Source organism: Sinocyclocheilus anshuiensis, unplaced genomic scaffold (assembly GCF_001515605.1).
Source record: "Sinocyclocheilus anshuiensis isolate Anshui unplaced genomic scaffold, SAMN03320099.WGS_v1.1 scaffold368, whole genome shotgun sequence".
In the NCBI taxonomy this organism is placed as follows: domain Eukaryota; kingdom Metazoa; phylum Chordata; class Actinopteri; order Cypriniformes; family Cyprinidae; genus Sinocyclocheilus; species Sinocyclocheilus anshuiensis.
The window spans coordinates 108,309-121,368 of record NW_015557062.1 but is presented as its reverse complement, the minus strand read 5'-3'; positions in this window follow the sequence as shown (position 1 = coordinate 121,368).

Below are 13,060 nucleotides of genomic sequence, written 5' to 3'. Positions count from 1 at the left end.
ATATATATATTAGGGCTGTCAAAATTAGCGCGTTAACGCAAACTCATTTTAACGGCTCTAATTTTATTAACGCGCGATTAATGCAGCGCGCATTTTCTGTTTGACCCGTTGCCTAGCCCATAGTTGAAGAAATGGAGATGCACGGTGTTGCCGACTTACAGACTGTGTCGCTAGATTCAGCAACTTTTTTCAAAAAAGCACCTAGCAACAACACATAATTAGACAAACCTTATTTAGTTTCTGAGTCTCTCGGTATAGCCACGCGAGCGCGAGGTTTTGCATCTGCTCTGTTCTGTAAGCAGCCGAGAGGTGCAGCGCTTTTAGTTAAACCAGATATTATGTTGCTTCTCTAATTTTACATGCAAATATAGCCGAAATCACAGCACAACTATTGTCTTTATCTTATGTGTATTTGATTTCATCAGACGACGGCTCGATTATAAATTAGGATTTTTGTTCAGATTAACATCTTGGAAGAGAGAGCTGGTTATTGTCTTAATGGGTCCCGTTTTCATATTGTCAACCAAAACAGAAACAGTAAAATATAACAATGAAAACATTTTTATTGAGAATTTGGCTGCAACAAATTACAGTATGTGGGCACAGAGAAGTAAACAAATGTATTAATAAATAATAAATGTACATTTTGCATGTTCAGAAGAAGTGAGCTGCACTGTCCTGCAAATAATGTAAACAGGCTTGTGTAAGTAAATTGCTCAGTGTAAAGAAAGAGAAGAAATGGGAACCAAGTTATTTTTTCATGTCTGATAGGCATGAACAAGTTATTTGAAAAACATCTATGACCTTTGAAACATGTCTAGTTTTCATGCTCTATGTTGAGTATGGTTTCACTAATAATAAACATACATTTGCATAAAGCATCCATATTTGTTCATGCCCATGTTGAATAGAGTATTAAAAACTTGAAAAGTATTAATTTAAGGTACATTTAGAACAGATAAAAATGTGCGATTAAGTTGCGATTAATCACAAATTAACTCATGACAATCATGCGATTAATCACGATTAAATATTTTAATAGATTGACAGCCCTAATATATTTATTAGCTGTGGTGCGCAAGTGCCAGCGTCAGTAGCAGAGCTTGCCAGAGCTTCTCACGCTGACTTGTGACATAATCAAATATGGGTTTCATGATAATTAAAATACGAATCAGGAGAACCTCTAGAATAAGCGTTGGTAGCACCACAGATTAGGCACATTTGCCTACATTTGTAAAGAAAAATGTTACGTGTTGGAAACCCCTGGCATGGAGACTTGAAGCCACCAAGGCTTGCCCTGATCTACCTGATGGGGATGCTACAGCAATCAAAAGTACAAAATTGCTTAGAACTTCTCAACCGCTCATTGCAGATTAAAATGTCTTACACCATGGGAAACCTTGGCTCTAGAACAAAACGCATTTGTTGCATTTGCATAACTTTTGAAAAGGATGAGATATTTACCTACAGTAGCGTGTTTACCCACCACACAAAGCACGCAATTTCTCCCGAGGGGAGGGTTTACCTAAATTATACACATACATATGTAACACCTCAATTTAAAGTGCACTTTTATGGACTTTAAATTGAACAAACATTCATAAACACCACTGCAAACTTGTTTGGTTGGAAATATAGCTTTCGACCTGTGGTTAGAAGCATAGTTTCTTGTTACTGACATGTGGACTTAGATTATGGTCTTGGGCACAATAAGCATGCTAACATTCAGTACATTTTACATCTTTCATCCTATTTAAATACATTTCAGTCTATATATTTTCGAATGTCAGCTATCAGTACCATGTAATTTACGTGAAATGTAGTAAATTACATTGTGGAGTTAGACACCGATTGAATAAACAGCACATAAAATTATCAGTGTATTATCATGCAAGTGCACTCATCATCTGAAGAGTACAGGGTGCATTTGCCAAAAGCATCTTTAGATAACTATGGTTGCAAGCTCCTTTGTCACCAGCAATTTTTTCTACAATTTCGTATTGCAAAAAATCATATGGTATCACAAACAGCGTCAGCAAGTTGTATACATGCATAAATATGTATATATATGGATCACAACCCTTTGTTGTTTAATAAAATGCGGAATCACAATCAATGTGTGTGTGTGTGTGTGTGTGTACAATATATATATATATATATATATATATATATATGTTAAACCATAAAGAATATCAATATTAATGAGAAAAAGAAACCCAAGGTGTGAGAGAGACCAAAACGTGTGACCTATTTCTAAGACCAACAACCCAGTTCTTTATATAGAAAAGACCACTGGTATACAAACACCCATGCCCCAGTTGTGCCCAATCACCTAATTGCCACTCAGGCCAATCCCTGCCCGTGCACTGACAAAGAAAGGCCTAAAGAGAGCACAGGGGGTCGTAACACCTCCCACCCTAGAAAGAGGTTTACAGAATGGAAAACCTCCACCACATACATCAACAAACCAAAAGACCTCCTGTGATGCACCCTTTTCTTCTCTCCATCCTGGGCCCTAGGAACAAGAAAAGAAAACACCCCAAAAGTCTAGACGCGGGACATTGCATCCACAATAATGTTATTTTTGCTGCTGATATGTCTAATGTCTAGTGGATACTGTTGTAGGATCAAACTCCAACACATAATGCGTTGATTTTGATTCTGTCCATGGAGGGGGGGTCCATGGAAAGTGTCACAACCTGAACCCCGTCACAACCCTATGGCATTGCAAAGGTTGACAAGCAGCCACGTGTCAGACAAATGTTATGCAAAGGTCGTAACCTTCCCACCACCCCAGCACAAATTTGCTGACCTTGGTATCCGCAGGGACCAAAGGTGAGTATATCGCTGCTGGTGATAGCCAAGCCGCTGTTCCTTTCACCACAGAAATTTCTTAACAGAAGGGCGCATTCATTCTTTCAATGAAAGACTGCTTCAAGTCTTTCCTATTTGTTGTTACAGCTTGGCAGTAACAATGGGGAAGCGAGCCTTCCAGAGAAGGGCGCTATGGAGGCCACATCCTACCCGTAGGGAGGTATCATGTGGAGACACTGATATGGACTGACCCAGGCCTGGGGCAGTACTACATATGGAATGAGACTCTGAGGCAGACCCTACCTGAGAGTAGAGATGGAACGACTACCAGCAAAGCCTGACAGAATGGTCTGTCAAAGGGAAGACACGGGTTCACCGAGAGGGAAACCTTACCATGGAAGAATACACATATGGGATCACCCGAAGGGAATCAAGCCATATGGACACCTAGCCAAGTACAGGGGCTGACTGGAGACCCGGGCAAGCTAACACCAATACTGGGCCTGGCTTCAGACTGCTCCGCCCAGTCTGACTGCCGGTTGTGCTGGAGGATACTCCACCAGGGTTCGCCATCCAGGGAACTGTACTAGAGGAGGAAACAGGCGCTCGCATTCCCGGGTGATGGGGAATGAAACAGCAAGCGTGACACCGGCCAGCTCTTCCCGCCACCTGTTACCCAACACACAGGAAGAAACTGGTTCTGTAAACTGAGACTGTAAACTCTCACGAAGGTGTTTGGTGTCGCCCAGCCCGCAACTCTACAGATGTATGCCAGAGAGGTGCCGTGCGCCAACGCATAGGAGCAGGCAACACTCCATGTGGAGTGAGCCCTTACCCCCAGGGGGCACGGCTCGCCTCGGGATTGGTTTGCCAAGGCAATGGCATCCACTACTCCATGGGCCAATCTCTGCTTGGAGGCAGCCTTCCCTTTCTGCTGACCTCCGTAGCAGACACAGAGCTGCTCAGAGCTTCTAAAGCTCTGGTTGCGGTCCACGTATATGTGCAGCGCTCTTACGGGACACAGCAACGCCAAGGCTGGATCTGACTCCTCCGAGGGCAGTGCTTGCAGGTTCACCAGCTGATCGCGAAAAGTCGTGGTGGGAACCTTGGGTACATATTTAGGCCAATGTGAGAGTAGGCTGGCCCGAACACAAGGCACTCTTCGCTCACTGAAAATACTTGGAATTCCCCGACCCTCTTGATAGAAGTGAGCGCGGTCAGGAGCGCTGTCTTAGCAGACGGGAATTAAGCTCAACTTAGTCTAGCGGCTCAAAGGGATCCCTCTGAAGGCCAGCCAGGACAGTAGAGAGATCCCAGGAGGGCACCAGGGGTGGCCTAGGAGGATTTAACCTTCTGGCACCCCTCAGGAACCTGACGATGAGACTGTGCTTTCCCAGGGACCGGCCGTCCACTGCATCGTGATGTGCTGCGATAGCAGCCACATACACTTTCAAGATGGAGGGTGACAGCCTATGCTCCAACCTTCCTTGCAGGAAAGAAAGCGCTACTCCAATCTTGCATCTTCTGGGGTTTTCTCGGCGAGAAGAACACCAGATCGCGAACAGACTCCTCTTCAAGGCAAAAGCTCGCCTCGTAGAGAGGGCTCTGGCCTGAGTGATAGTGTCTTCCACCGCCGGTGGGAGATCACTTAGGTCTGCCTCATCCCGTGATCTGGACGCGTGTGCCAAATGTGCCGAGCCTCTGAGAAAGAAGGTCCTTCCTCCCGAATGCCCCCAAGATAAGTTGTTTGTTTCTGAGACTCTTCGTGAGAGAACGATCACACAAGTTCATACTTCACTCAGCTCAGGTCATCCGGGTATCAACGCGACCATCCAACTTCTTCAGAATCGATTTTGGTGGGCATCTTTGAGAAAAGACACTGTGAATTTGATTCATCGATGCCAAGTTTGCAACACACAGAAATCATCCCACCTGTTACCGGCTGGGCTCCTCCACCCACTACCTATACCTCAACGTCCCTGGTCACATATCGTCATTGATTTCATCACCGGTTTACCCAATTTTAACAGCCATACCACAATCCTCACCGTCATTGACCGTTTCTCGAAGGCCTGTCGCCTCATTCCTCTGGCTAAGCTACCCACCGCTCTGGAAACCGCAGAACGGCTATGTGAGCTAGTCTTTCGCTTCTACGGTCTACCTGAGGACATAGTTTCCGACCGAGGTCCCCAATTTACCTCCCGTTTGTGGTCAGCTTTCTTCAAAGCGCTGGAGGTCAATGTGAGCCTCACCTCAGGCTACCATCCTCAATCCAATGGACAGGTGGAAAGACTCAATCAGGAACTTACCAGATTCCTGCGATCTTATTGTAGTCAGAATCAACAAGACTGGAGCAGATTTCTAATGTGGGCCGAATATGCTCAGAACTCTCTTTGCAAACCTTCCACTGGCTTAACTCCGTTTCAATGTATACTGGGTTATCAACCACCCTTAATCCCCTGGTCAAGAGAACCACCAACGTTCCTGCGGTCAATGACTGGATTCAGAGAAGTGAGGAAACATGGAATCAGGCTCATCATCACTTACAAAACGCTGTAAGACATCAACAAGTTGAAGCCGACCGGCATCGTTGTCCCAGCCCAGAGTACAGCGCAGGCCAGTGGGTGTGGTTATCCACTCGGGACCTCCGTCTCGATTTGCCATGTCGCAAACTTAGTCCCAGGTACGTGGGTCCCTTTCAGATAATTAGACAGATTACCCCTGTATCTTTCAAATTGGCTTTACCTAATCATTTCCGTGTTTCTCCCACACTTCATGTCTCCTTGTTGAGGCCCGCTGCTGGTCCCGGTGAGGGGGTGGAGGAGGCGCCTGAGGACCAGGGTCCCCTGCCCATAACGGTGGAAGGCGAGCAGATCTATCAGGTGTGAGAATTACTCGACTCCAGACGCCGGGGAAGAACCCTCCGATATTTGGTCGACTGGGAGGGTTACGGCCCGGAGGAACGGTCTTGGGCAAATGCTGATGACATTTTGGATCCCAATCTGGTGGAGGAGTTCCAACCGAGACCATCCGGATAGACCGGCCCCCAGACCACGCAAGCGTCGACCACTTCCTCACTTCCGGAGCCGCTCGCAGGGAGGGGGCTCTGTTACGGAGAGCGCTTCCATGACTCCCTCTTCGAGCCATCAGAGGGCCCCATCACCAGAGTACTGATTTTCCCTGTCTTACTACATTTCCCATCAGCTCCGTACCTGGCCCCGTTATCTGGGCTTTTTATAGTCAGCTTTCTCCTGGGTTCTTTGCGAAGTCTTGTTTTACCTAGGTGGACATTACTGAGCGTTCTCTCTGTATCCTTGGATTGTCTTTTGTTGTTACCTTGCCTGTCTTATGTTTTTTTATCCTTTTCTGCCTGCCTTTTGGACTTTTGCTATGGTTTTTGGATTAATGCTTTTGGACCACTCTTTGCCTCGATCTCACGCCTGTTTAATGTTTACCCCTCAGCTTGCTCTGCTATATTGCCTTGTCTGTGTTCTGACCTCTGCCTGTACGACTACTTCTCAAATAAAACTGCAAATGGATCCCAGCCGTAGTGATGAATCATTACACACTGCAGCGCGAGGAGAATGTATTGTAATCAAATGCAGACCACTATCAATTTATGTGAACATACAGGATAGAAAACGAATAAACAACTTGAATATTCGATCTCTATGTGGGTGGGAATAAAACACCCCTCTCCGCTGATTGGTCAATCAAACCTTACAACATAATAATAGTCCTTAAAAAAACATAATGCGAGTCCTCAGCTTCTGTAGATTCTTAACGTGTTTATTTCTACTACATTTGATCTCTTTCTCTTCATCAAACAGCCATATTAACGAATGGCTTGACACAAACCGTACTGAGGCAGAGCCCATGGTACTATTTGTTCCTCAGAGTGCTTGTTTCAGTGATTGAATTTAGTGAAATGTGAATTTGACGTCATGATTTGAAGGTGAACTCGTTTGAGTTATAAGAACATATCCAAACCCTGAAATAACACTTTGAACAATAAGCCCGTGTCAGAAATTAACTTTCCCATAAGGGGCAACTGATTTTCAGTGGATTTTTTCTATTTTTTACATTTTACCTTTTATATGTCATCTTTAATGTTAAATTCTTACATCAAATAAATTAGAATAATATGACAATAGGCTGTTACCAATTAAATCAGTATTCAGATATATAGAACCTGCATCTGAAGATGCTTTTAGATGTAGCAATTACAAATGTATAATGAAATGAGATTAATGTTTTATACAACATTTTTAATACAGAAATATGAATCAAATGAAATGATACTTGAATTATGAAAGTAATATCGCCACGAGGTGGCGGTATTTCATTGTGTTAATAAAGGAGCCTTTTATTAAATCTATTCTTCAAAATGCTTCATTCATTCATTTAGGAATACAATGAAATTACTGTCTATAATAATTGGTCATTGAATTGTTGTCTATAATAATGTGTCTTTCAAAGACTCTGATTCATTCAGGAATGATACACCACTCTATGCGCCTACTGCGAGTCAGTCGCACAACAGTTCTGTGGCTTGCTTTGGTTTAGTTGGCAGAGAAAATAACAATTTTGTATGCCGTCAGTTAGCTGGCCAATACTCAATATTAATTAAATAAACTCAGTTTATTGTCTAAAACTACCTATGTTCACATAAATTAATAGTGGTCTGCGCTTGTCTACAATACATTCTCCCCCACGCTGCAGTGCATCACGCAGCTTTGCCACACATATTTTAATAGGTGGTTAGCTATAATAATTCAGGCGGTGTGCCAAAGCTGTAGGCTAGTAGTTGTGAGTGCAGATGTGAAGTAATTTCATATTTATGAGATAAATTAATATTTCATGGGTAGGTTGCAGAATTTATGTCAACACAAAAGAAAGTCTAGGCCCTGCCTCGGTACGGTTTGTGTCAAGCCATTCGTTAATCTGGCTGTTTGATGAAAAGAAAGAGATCAAATGTAGTAGAAATAAACACGTTAAGAATCTACAGAAGCTGAGGACTCGCATTATGTTTTTTTAAGGACTATTATTATGTTGTAAGGTTTGATTGACCAATCAGCGGAGAGGGGTGTTTTATTCCCACCCACATAGAGATCGAATATTCAAGTTGTTTATTCGTTTTCTATCCCTGAACGTAAAAACCAAAAATGAAGCTGAATTCTTGATATTTCATTTTGTTTGAACAAATTAAAAACAAAAAATTAGCCTTTTTATTTTTCATTTTTCATTTTTCAAATTTCAATATTAAATAAAAAAATTATTGGACGGAAGATAACCTCATTGTACATGGACCCACTTCTTCTATCAGCTTTCTTTCCTATCAACTGACATGATGTCCATTTGGAACTTCATATCTTATGTTCATTCCTCCCTAAAGATTCGCATGTGCTCTGTCCAAACCTACATGTCAGGGATCAACTTCTTCTACAAACTAACCACTGGCAACAATTGCCCTGCTATCTCTCATTCTCACACCTCTCACACACTCCTCAGATACGCTCATCTTCACCCTTCGAAGAAGCAAAACTGACCAATTAGGAACATCATTTCCTATTTACATCTTCCGTCTAAATTCCTTACTCAGTCCATTTGAACCTATTTCTGAATATGTCCGCTCTAGATACGCAAGGTGAGCATCTCCCAAAGATCTGCTTTTTCTTACTGAAACTGGAAAACTGGCCACAAGATTCTGTTTTAGCAAGCACTTCTGTCAAATCCTCCGTATCTCTGGCATATCTCCAGAACATTATTCAATTAATTCCTTTCGCATTGGAGCAGCAACCTCAGCAGCCAGATGTGGAATCTCCGATGAGACTATCAGAATCCTAGGCTGCTGGACATCACAAGCATACCATTTGTAACAATCTCAAAGACCTCCACCAAGCTCAAGCTTACCTCAGCTCTTCCCAGCTTTAGAGGGTCCTAATCGTCTGGCCTAAAAATACAAACGAGTCTATACCCCCACTCTGAGTCTCTCCGGGGCATCAGTTCCAGATGCCCAGGTCAACCTGACCATCATCCCTTCCCCCTACCCCTTCATCCTCTTCCTACTCATCCTGTGCATTAGGATGAGTAAAATTTCTGAACCATTAATGTACATTCTGTGCATTACAACTATTCCTTAGTATTTTGGGTTGTGGTGTATATGCCTGTAATACGTTGTACACAGAGAGCACAGATCAAAAGCTAGAGCATGATGCTAGCAACACCAAGGTCATTGATTTGATTCCCATGGAATCCATGAACTGGGAAAAAATTAATTTAAAAAACAAATATATATATATATATATATATATATATACACACATATATATATATATGCAGGTACATGTCAGTCAGTGTTCTGCCATGCTTGTTTACTGGAAAATAGCATTGTTTAGCATAATCATTGTACAAAAAAATGTTTCTCAGCCAAAGAACTGATAAAAGACTAAGAAAATCTTGAAAAATCTCTACCAAAAACAACTCAAATAATCAGCTGTAACTTATAAATAAATAAATAAAACATATATTTATTCCATTATTTAGTATAGTGGCATCACTGTGTTTAAAGTATCCTTATGTAGATAATCAAATCATGATGAGGAAGGCTCTGAAAATGATAGTTGTTAAAAATCACTCATCAGACTTAGTGTTCCATAATTTACCCTTAAAAACAGACTCAGAAATGGAAAAGTGTCTTCAACCCTTCATTTTAACTCTTTAGTGTTGTGTAATATAGGAATAATAAGCACAATAAGCCACAACGGGTGGGTGTATAGTAGGCAGGAGGGTAAACTAGTGTGGTTTACTCTCTGATTGCTGGTGGAGGACTTACCACATGAAAGCAGGCTTCTCCCTCAGGGAAAGGAATTGGTGCCTATTTAGCAATGAGAAAAAGGAGAAGACCCTTCAACCCATCCAACTGTGTTGCCCTACACATTCGCCCACTTCAGAAGTTGATTCTTTCAGTGCCATATCAGACATGTCAGTTGTTACTTTATTAAGGTCATCTTTTCAAGCAATTTCTAGATCTCTTTGTTAAGAAGAGTCATGTCTCAAAGTTTTTGATCACTAAATATTAGTATAAACAGTTATTAGTTTCTCATAAATTTATTTTCTTAATCGTATCCATGGAACCATCATTGCAAGTTGATTTATCCTTAGAAAATCTAATTTATAAAGTTTTATTTTGAAATGTAAGTCAATATCAATTGGCTGAAACCAGAGCCAATGCTGAAAGTCTTTGAGCGAGGAGACCCCGCCCCATTTTGGAGGTTCTGCCCACTTTTGGAGTTCACGCCCCATTTTGGAGCTCTCCGGTCTGCAGTTATATCTACTTGGTTTTCATATGAAATTTAAAGGGGACTGAGGCGATCACGAATTCGTGTACAGTTTATGGAGCTAATAGCAAAATTTTAGTGGGGCTGAGTAGTCATAGCCCCCCTAAAAATGGCCTAGCGACGCCCATGGTTCATGCCATAGGCGGAGTTTAGGGGGGTTGGGGAGACGAGAGCCAATCATGATTTTGTCTGAGCTATGAATAAAATATAAAAATTAAATAATTTATATTTTCTCATTTTATTTATTATCTTGTTATTTTAGTGGATAGAATAAGTACGTTTTGGGCTGAATTAATTTCTATAATATTTAAGCCACATTCTCGTGAGCCGCAACTCATCATGATTCTTAACTTGTCGCAATAGGCTACATGAGAGGACTCTCTTTTCATTATTTTCCCGCTTTAGCAAGTTAGCCGAATAATGGAAATTCATTGTATTTTTTAATAAACCCGTGAATAACAATGTGGTGGACTGAGTCACCGTTGGTTGAATTGGACAGGAGATTTTCACATGAAGCGTTGGCCTCGAGCGTGGTGTGTGACGCAGTATTCAGTTGAGAAAAACGGGACCAGTCCTCTACTAAGCATGTATGCCTTAAAGTCCGCCTGAACCGGAAGTTGCTGCCGACTTTATATCAGTGTAGTGACGTATTTCCAGCTGAAACTGAATATTGAATAGAGGTTATGGTTTAATTTTTGCGCTCCTCCTCTCATCTCTCACTCATAGCAAACCGATAGCCTACATGAGAGGACTCTCTTTTCATTATTTTCCCGCTTTAGCAAGTTAACTGAATAATGAAAATTTGTTGTATTTTTTAATAAACCTGCAAATAAAAATGTGGTGGACTGAGTCACTGCTTGCTGAATTGGACGGTCGATTTTCACATGAAGCGTTGGCCTCGAGTGTGGCGTGTGACGCAGTATTCAGTTGTGAGAAAAACTGCATCAGTCCTCTAATAAGATTTCATGCGGACTTTAAGCTTCACCCTCAGCTTGTGACAGCTGAAGTGGATCTTGTGAAATGTGCGATCGCATCTCATCACTTCTGAGAAGTAGGCTCAAGAGTGAAGCCCTGAAGTAGGCTATGGAAGGACAAATATCCAAACTTTTTCAGACTACTGCAGCTTGCACTCACGCTGCCCATTGGTTCAGCTACATCAAAAATAAGTTTCTCAGTTATGAGGAGAATAAGAAACTTGCTCTGATTAGAGCCCTGCACCGGCTGCACGGGCCTCAAATAGGCCGGCCCTGACCCGAGACGCTCAGACCCTAGCCTGGCCCATGTCCGACAGCTTCTCTCAAAACAGCCTACAGTATACTATTATTTCAGCTATTAAAATAGTTCAGTTTTGTATGTAATGGCAAAGTGATTATATTTCATTTTGTTTTTTTATTAAGTTAATTTAGAAAAACGTTTGGAGCATTTTTTGTTCGTTAAATATAAGTTTTTGTTTTTAAAGTAACGACCAAGCGGCCAGCGGCAGACAGTGACCCTATATTTGATCAATTTAGCCTTCTTAAATAATCACGACTTGACTAAAATAAAATCTATAGATATAAAACAGTTCAAGCATATAACAATGTTTAAATGTTAAACCTAGATAAATGTGCGCTATATCCAATAGTTTGTGCGAAGAGTGGAAGCTAAAGCGCGCTTTGCAGGACATGGAGGTGCCAGCGCAATCACTTGCAATTTTTTCAGTGGATAGGCCTATGCTGTCATTTTTGCTCATAAAGGTAAGAGTAATACATCATTCGTAACTGTAAAGGGTCTACTTTTATTTGTGTGCACTCACAATATCAACAAAACGTTGATAAAGAAAACAAACATGATGCGCTTTCTGCCGTCTGGTCTTCAACAGGAGCTCTTCAAAGAAATTAACTGAAACTCAGCAAACACATGCCTCGCAGACATGATAAATATATCTATAGAAAGCTTTAAATTACTACTTAACGAAATAAAATAAATCGAAAACAAAAACTCTTTCATTATAATCATAATCCGTAAAGATGCACTTCTCTCTAATGGCGCGTCTAATGAGGTGATGGCGAGTCAGGATCGGCAACGTCATCATTGCGACACCAACTTAGAAAACACTAGTTTATTAGTAAATAATTAAAATATCTCCTTACTATTTCCCCCTGACTAATTATTTATGGTAATCACTTTTGCCGGTGCTTTGCTGCAAACTTAAGCTTATTGCGTGCATTTGAATGCAGAACTGTTCAGCTGCGCTGACGGCATACATGCTACTGCTTCTGCTGGACACTAAACACCGCCGAGCCGCTCTTGACAGTCGTGGTAGCACGGTCTTGTGTTGTTTCCACCAGTGCGGCCATTTTTTTCATCACTAATTGATGGATGTCTAAAATATAACAATAAGGAGAAGCCTAAAACAGGCCTGAGGCCCGGCCCGCGTCTGAACTATTACGTGAAAACTGTCCCGAAGCCCAGCCCGAGGGGCATAAAAAAGTCGGGGCCCATCGGGCCCGGGCTGAAATTCAGGGCTCTAGCTCTGATCTAGCATACAGAAAACGATTTGACTGAAAATTTATGAGAAGAGATGAAAGAAAGATAGTGGTCATGGCTAGTCTGCCAGTGGGTGCCCCCCCACGCATAAAAGTGAAACTCCGCCTATGAACGTAATACAATGAAATACTTCCTTTTGTGTATATACTTTGTATATACTATATTTCTTAAAACAAAATGCTTAACATTTTTGTGTGCAACATGCATCAGGCAGTAAACTGGACTGTGGCTCGTCCGTAGATGTGACATCTGAGGCTGTGTCTAACTGTTGTGTAAAATATCTGAAATATTCTGTAGCCATTGTGACATCCTCACACCGTGGTCCTCTTATATCTGCACCCTGTCCAAGATTATGTCAGAAATGAGTGGCCTAGAGG